The sequence below is a fragment of the Haemaphysalis longicornis genome, unplaced genomic scaffold, assembly GCF_048455015.1.
Source record: "Haemaphysalis longicornis isolate Haplotype H1 unplaced genomic scaffold, Haemaphysalis longicornis Haplotype H1 scaffold_2, whole genome shotgun sequence".
Classification (NCBI taxonomy): Eukaryota; Metazoa; Arthropoda; class Arachnida; order Ixodida; family Ixodidae; genus Haemaphysalis; species Haemaphysalis longicornis.
The window spans coordinates 73,462,475-73,470,488 of NW_027526295.1; positions in this window are offsets into that span (position 1 = coordinate 73,462,475).

Genomic DNA, 8,014 nt, shown 5'->3' on the forward strand with positions numbered 1-8,014 from the left:
CGCTTGTTCGGGAAAAGGGAAGTTTAGGAACACTTGAAGCCATACCTCAATACATAAGTTGCAACAGCAGCATTCTTTTAATCCAAACAAACGTTATATTAGTGTATGCACAGAACCAACGTCGATAGTTGCGCTAGTTGGAATACATAGGATGCCTAAAAATCGCACAAGAAACGAGGCACACAGAAAATGCTCAGGGTAATGTTTTTTCTAAGTGCCCCTTCTTCCTTGTGAATTCTTTTAACCATCTGTACTTTTCGGGAGCAATTAAAAATGCAGAGTAAACAGTGTCAAAGAGAAGCGAGATCAACGTAAATACCGCAGTATGTCTCCTCGTGCTTGTCCTGCAGCAACAGAAACAAGTGGTGCCTGCAGATGTCGCTCGAGCGGTGTGGTCGCGCCAAAATAGATTCCGATTAAGCGAGTAGATTTTTGCGTTCCTCCCGGAGAAAGGAAGAGGGGGAAAAATCGCGCCAATCCACCCCGTGAATGTGGTTGGAAAGCAAAGCTGTAAACGGCACCCACAACGATTACCCATGCGACGTCACTTAAATTCACTCACATCGCTCTACAAATAGTAAAACCAGAGAGAAGTGAAATGCACTTAATCACACCATTTAGTACTTCAATGAGATATTATTGGTAAGGTTAAATCAATGCATGATGCATGAACGGTTGTTGGTTGAGTTGTATTGGTGTAGCACAAGAGTGGAAACATTTTTTATAAAATTAAAGTAAGCTCCAACCCGGTGTTGGACGATCTGACTTCGTCTCTGCGCCGCGGACGGAGGCAACGAGATTCGGCAGAGACGGGGGAGGAGGAGGAAGAAGAACTTCTGTTCAGATTTCTGAACGGCCAAGAGTGCAGCCCAGAAGAGTGATTCCTTCTTCTATGGGGCCCATATGCAGTCCGCGCGGCCTCTGTTATATCCTCCCGCTGAAGCTGGGTAGGTAGAGAGGGCCAGCACAGCAGCATCTCCCATTGCTCTTGTTGGGTAGTTGACGGAAACAGAGGACGGTGCTCAGGGCTAAAGTCGCACACCCCGATTACGGGGCGGAGTGTTCCTACTTATGAGCAAACTTTACATTCAGCGTCGTAGCGATTCGGATGCAGTAAGTGAAGACGCGTAGGCTGTGGGAAGGATCCCGGATTGTGTGAGCCATAGGGTAGTTTGTTGTTCTCTGGAAAGGTCTAAAACGAAGGTACAGTCTGTCTCAGAAGGCGATAATACCGGGTTATCTCCCTGAACGTGACAAGCGGGTGACTGTCCTCGTGCAGCTCCATAGCACCGGAGGTAATAGCGCAGGCTTGTTGGGTGGGCGTATTAGTTGCCCTCCATTGAAGCGTGAGGGAGTGTCCAGATGAGCTGAATGGAACCGTTTGGTGAGTGCCTTTTAGCACGCGCAGTGGAGGTCAGGACACCCAACCCGACTGGTAATTCCAGTAGGCACGCTGGGAATCGGTGACCACCCTCCGAACCCATGGTTGAGTGAGAGCCTAGGTGATGGCTGCCTCTTCTGCTGCCGTCATTTCTTGGGTCCTATGCAAGGTACACGCAAGGAGGTTGCTTCTGGAGGTAGCCACGATGATGGCGGTTTGCTGCCCTTGATATTTGGAGGCGTCTGTGTGGATAACTGCATGATCCCCACCGAGGGTAGTGTTTAGCGCTTGAGCCCGTGCTTTTCGGTGACCCTGGTCATGTGAGGGGTTCATATATCTGAGCGAAGCGAGCATCCTTAGTTTCAGTCGCCAAGAGTCTGGGAGTACGCCAAGCGGAGTGACACTCTGGGCTGCAATCTGGTGAAGAATGCGGTTACCCACCCCAGTTCTGATTGGGACCTTCTGGTTAGAGAGAGAGAGAAAGCACTATTTGAGCACTAGTCGGGCTAACGACGAGGGGTGACCAGCGCTTAGAGGGTGCCGGTGCTCGTTCAGCAAGTCCTTGCTGGACTTCAGGGTCCGAGCTCCGTAACGCCGCCTCCTAGTGCTCTTCAGAAGAGCTGAGAGGGAATGAGTTAAAGATGGCCTTATATCAGGTCTTCCACCGGGATGTGAAGCCCCGTGTTAAGCAGCCTCTGTGTGGACGCACTCATGAGAAGACCAATGGCCTGCTCTACCGCCTTTCTAATCATTATATGAAGCATCTCTATGTCTTCGTTGTCGAGAAGAAGACAGGGGGTTGACGTAAGTTACTCTCGAGATGACAAAATCTTCAATTATTCGAAAGGTACCGGATTCCTTTAGGCATCGCTTCTTGGTGGCAACTCGCCTGATCATGCGTATGATTTGATTAATGCTGTTTTTGAGGCGCTGCACGGAGACGTCACTCTTGGTGTTAGCCTGGAGATGCAGGCCCAGGATCTTGATGCTGGGTCTTGGAGTGATGGCCTGGCAATCAAGGAGTATTTCAATGTATTCCTTGATTTGGCGTGAGGGCGGTAGACAAGGAGAGGTGATTTTTTACGTGAACACTGAGGCCAGAGGCTTAAGCACATTGGCGTACTAGACCTGAGATACCATGCATTGGTGTGAGCTTCCTTTTATTTTTGTAACTCTTAGCACATGAGCAAGGTGCGCACAGGGCTGCTAGATGGGCGTGAGTGGTCGCGTGACGCTTTCACGTGACATTCAGCGAGAACGGAGGGGGAAAACCCGTAGATGTGCTTGGTGAGTACACCACCTGTCTTCCCCGTCTTCGCGTGGGCTCATAGCTAAATCAGTAAGACAACGGGCTCTCGCTTTCTTAGTCTATTAGTTCCAGGTTCGATTCCCGGCGGTGCCAGTAAATTCTTTTATTTGTTCGCTGGAGTTTTCTGGTGACACCAACGGTCGCGAAAGAACCGTTGGGGGTAGAGGTAAAAGGCTTTGCTTTAAAAATTCTAGTGCACCCGCATATACGCCTAGACAAGACCTTTTATTAGATCTTTCGCTCTTTCTGTGAAACCAAACATCGTTGCCGGGCAGTCAGTAGTTTTATCATGCTCCTTTTCATAAACAGGTATCTTTTTAGTGACGTCGATGTGGTATCGCTCGATGATGAGGGTGATTGGTGCAAGGCCAGCATTCTTGAGCTGCTGAAGCACCAGTTTGGCCTGTGTGAAGAAAAAAGGAGCAGAAGCGACGGTTTTAGGAAAACGACTGCACTGCGAAACCGGAGAGATGATACCCAGAAAGTGCGGCTGACTGAGTGCGTGCATAAAAACCAGAGATTTGATTTGAGCTCACGCAGTTGGTTTGTTGACTGATAGATGTTTTGAGTGGGTTGGCGCTGCTAACCACAAATATGATAGGAAAATGAGAAACAGGGCGAACTAACAGGACGCAGAGTACAAGCCAGAAACACACGGCGCTGTCCACACACACACGCATACTCTGCGTCCCGTTAGTCCGCGCTGTTTGTCACGGTTTTAACATGCACGAAACCGCCCACTTGCTCTCAGCTCAAATAACAAATATGCTTAAGAGTGTCTACTGGTATATTAACGAAACTTGTTGATAGTCTGGTGCCCCGCCTAGTCGAGGGAATCGTATATGCTAGTCAGAAATATGTCTCTCAGGCTTTGTGTCAGTTTAGCCATATCAGCAGCTCATTGTGCCTTTCAACCCCTGGTGAACCATAAAAAGGCAAGGCAGGTTCTAAGAATGCACCAGATTTTAGAGCAAATGAGATATGTCTAACTGTCAAATCAGAAGGTACCATCCCAGGCGGCACAGATAGTGTGTCCCAAGACTGGCCCGTCTATGGCCGCTTTCTGGCATGGCCGGCCAGCATCCAGGTTCTGGCAGCCACTCATCATACGATGAACGGCCGACATTCGGCAACCAGCGCTTCGGTATTTCTCCGGCCGCCCGTGTTCAGACACACAACGACAGCTGCCCGGCTGCCAGATATTCAGTTGCCTTTCGGCTGCCGATGTTGAGAAAGAAATCGGCAGGAGTACGGATTTAGGGCATCCGTTTTTACTTCGGGAAGCGGTGTTCAGCGGAAGCACGGCAAGCGACCGGCCACAGGAATCTCCGTATTCTTGTGGCAGTTGGTGTTCGAAAGGAGACAGGCCGTAGCACGGCTGCCGCGCATCCGCTCTTTCAACGGTGAACCGCGCGTCCGGCGGCAGAAGGAGACCGGCCGACTTACGGCCTCAGAATGTACGTTTTAAATGCAGAGCATTTCAGTAACTCACGATGTCACCTGCGTTGTCCCGTCGTAGCCCGCACCGTCGTTGTCCGCACCCCTCCCCCTACACTATATAAAATAAAATACTATCCGGCTCCAGGTTTCGATCCCTCGACCCTGCGGGCGCAGCGCAATGTACATGGTGCTCTACCCACTGCGCCACAAAGCCGACACAGAATGGGACGCTACGAACGCGCCTTATATCGTTGACTCATTCAAATTACTGCTGACGAGCGCTCTCTCGTCAGGAGTTGCCACAAGTGCAACAACATTAACGTAACGCAAACTACTTAACGTCGTGCGCCCTCGGAAATGCTCTGCATTTTATCGTGCCCCTCGCGAGGGAGATGTTTCACTGCGTCGCCATGCGAACAGTTTGCCACGCTTTAGTTTCAGTTCTTTCTTTGCTGGGGTGCCGACGAGCGGCGCCACCTCCTCGCACTTCGCCGAGGGAGGATCCGCGGCGGTTTCCTTGGTTTGTTAGTTTTCTCACCTTCCTCCACCCATGCTCCCACCCAAGTTCTGTGAGTGCTACTATTTGCGAGTACTATCCATCTTTTTTTTTCATTTGGTTATTGGTCCTCAGCCGAATTACGGCAAGCGAACGGCCGCAGAATTTTCGGCAAACGGTGTTCAAGAGGAGACCGGCCTTCGTAAGGTATTCTGGTTATACGTCATTATGCGAACAACGGCGCGCGTCTGCGCGCCGAGAATACATGCTCAGACAAGCTTGGAAGAAGACCCGCCGATGTACGACCGGTTTTTCCCTGGGTGAAGAAAGAGCCGTTAGGGAGTCGCATAGCGCAGACACGTTTTTCATCCGCTCGGTGTTTCTACGTTTGAAATGAACGAACTACGTTTGTCAAACAGTATTGAGTGTTCTAGGTGAACGGGCAAGGCACAAGGACTCACTGGCTATTACCAGGGAAACGTTTAGGCCATCGAAATGTCATTTATTGCCACAAGAAGACTGTGCCACACCGACGGGTGAGCTAACCCTCGCCAGTCATAGCCGCTACAACGCCTCGCCCGTCGGCTTCGTCAACGCATCAGCTCGAGGCTATTCGCCCCCTCAAGAAATGGAGACCATTGAAGACATCGACCCGGCAGCGATGTCCGACCAGAGATGGCGGTGGTTCACCAAAATAAGTGGCCTTAAAGGGTGTCGAGCAAGCGGCCACCACGCAGGAGCTCGACCGGCGCCATGTCAATGACTCCCCACCAAAGAAAGGCAAGGGCGCGCAAAAGCGCAATTTTCTGGCTATTCTTCTCACAATAATACTGCGAAAAACAATTGCACTATATCGTTTGTGATAAACGTAGAAGAGGCTAAGCTCGTGCATTGGTAGGCTAAACTTCGTGCCGTGCAGTATGTTACTTCATGGGATTTTATGACTGCCTATTTAGAAACAAGTGTTATTTTGAATTTGCCATAACAACAGAGCCTTGTGAATGGCGAAGCCTGGATGTTAATTTAGTTGCGGTGTTTGAAATTGAGATTAGCTACACGTGGGACATGACTCATTTGGTTAAACAATCGCCAGCATCCTAGCAAACACGGATTTCCTCGGGTTTTTCTTGCTCAGCGCAGCTTGTTGAGTTCACGCACGATTTGGCTCTAGCAATAGATAAGCGTTAAGTAGCTGACTATTTTCTTGTGCGGCAAAAAAGCATTTGACGGTGTTTCATATCACCTTCTTGTTAGTACATTGCGGGAAATAAACTGAATGAATTGGTTATTGCATGGATAGTCGAGTATATCTCTCTAAGACAGCAGTTGGTCGCTCTCAATCAATTGTTGTTCGTCCGGATATGTTCCCGCGACCTCAGGAATTCCCCAAGGCTCAGTAGCGGGCCCTCTTTTGTGTGTGTGGCCTCAAATCTTTGTTAAAAATGTTCGCGAATGACTGTGTAATATTCAGGACTGTAGCGAATGAACGTGATTGAAAATACTTGCAGCATGATTCAAATTAACATCCTGGTGTGCTGATTCAGAAAAGTCGCTGAATCTTAAAAAGTGTGTTAACGTTAACTTTACAAGAAAACCTTCATTCCAATTGAATGCGTATACAGTAAATTACACTGTTTTAAGAACGGCCAGGGAATATAAATAACGATGAGTTTATTTAACGAGTTGTTAGAGAAATAGGCACGTTCACAACATAAAAGTTACGGCTGCACGTGTTTTTGGCTTTCCGAGATAAAATTTCAGCAAACCTAAACCTAACTTAAAAGAACAACCGTATTTCACTCCTGTGCGCTAAATGTAGGAGTACGCATGTGTTTTCTGGGATCCCCACAGCAAAGAGCTGGTTGATACGCTCGAAAACATACAGAAAAGGGCAGTGCGATTCGTATTAGGTATTGGCACTGTCAACTTAGGATGAGGGAAAGTAAAAGTAAACTTAAATGGTAAGACGGGAAAGATCATAGACGAAACCTGAGGTTGTTAATTTTTTCGTAATATCTATCATTCGAAAACTGGAATGGGAGGGGAGAAGTACATCCAAGCGCCATTGTACATATCCCAAACTGGGATCACTAGCTTGAAGCAAATTATTAACTTTCCTTTAAGGTGACGCCTTGCGCGATTCATTTTATTTTAGATCAATATGAGAGTGTAACTATCTTCCACGTATGATTTTATCCACTGTTTATATTGACGATTTTCACCGCGATTTGTAGAATTATTTTGTTATTTGGTCTCATATTTGATGCTTAGTGTTATGTATCTCCCTGCTGTAATGCATGCAAGGGCAAGCAGGCATCAAATAAATAAATAAATAAATAAATAAATAAATAAATAAATAAATAAATAAATAAATAAATAAATAAATAAATAAATAAATAAATAAATAAATAAATAAATAAATAAATAAATAAATAAATGAGCCGCAAGTTCGCCTCCGACGGGTTGAGAACCCTACGCATTCAAACTTGACCAATGAAATATTTATGGCTTTATTCGTTGCAGTATGCAAGGTTTGCTGTATGAATACTACAATTACTAAGTTATTTGTTTGAAAAAAAATATGAAACTCTTGTTTTACGCCTTTCCTTGCGTGAACACAGAGGGATACAACTGCAGCCATCTGAATAAGGGCGTCATTCGCAACACGTCTAGAATTTTCTTAACGTAGTACGACTTTAGAGGAAAATTAAGTTCTTTTGGACTATTAAGGAGTGTGCACGTAACTCATGAAAACAACATAAAAATATATTGAAACTGAAAGTACTTCTTTGATGTCTTCTAGGATCAGCCCTGTGAAAGATCATCAGAAAAGTTGATGGAGTAGAAAATTTCTTTGCAAGAAAAACGGGCAAATACTGTACATACTTTCTGTGTTAAGTAAATTACATTGAATGCTGCTGAGTGTTTTGCGGAGCACGGAACCGCTTCGTAAAGGCATTCGCGCCGGTTTTATATACAAACAAAAACTTGTCAAGCAGCTGTTCTAAATACTTGATTTAGTCAGAGCATGATAGTATTGTCTTAAAGGAGTACTGACACGAAATTTCAAAGCTGAGATAACTATGTAAAACGCTTCCTTTTTATCAGGAGATATCTCCCAGCAAGTTTCAACAGCAACCGTTCAGCCAAACATATTTAAAATCCATTTTAATCTTCGCCCGCACGAGAAAGCCCAGAGCGGGCCGACGTGACATCATCTGCTACGTGCCCCAAACTGCCGACGTCGGGGCTCCCGTGACGAAGCCGACGCGCTGGCTGTGGTTGGCGCGCGCTGCTCGGGCGTGTGTACACGTCATGGGTTTGGGACTGACGTCATGCTGCCCGGGCCTGTGGGGACGGCGAAGACCTCGGCCGGTCTGGGCGCACG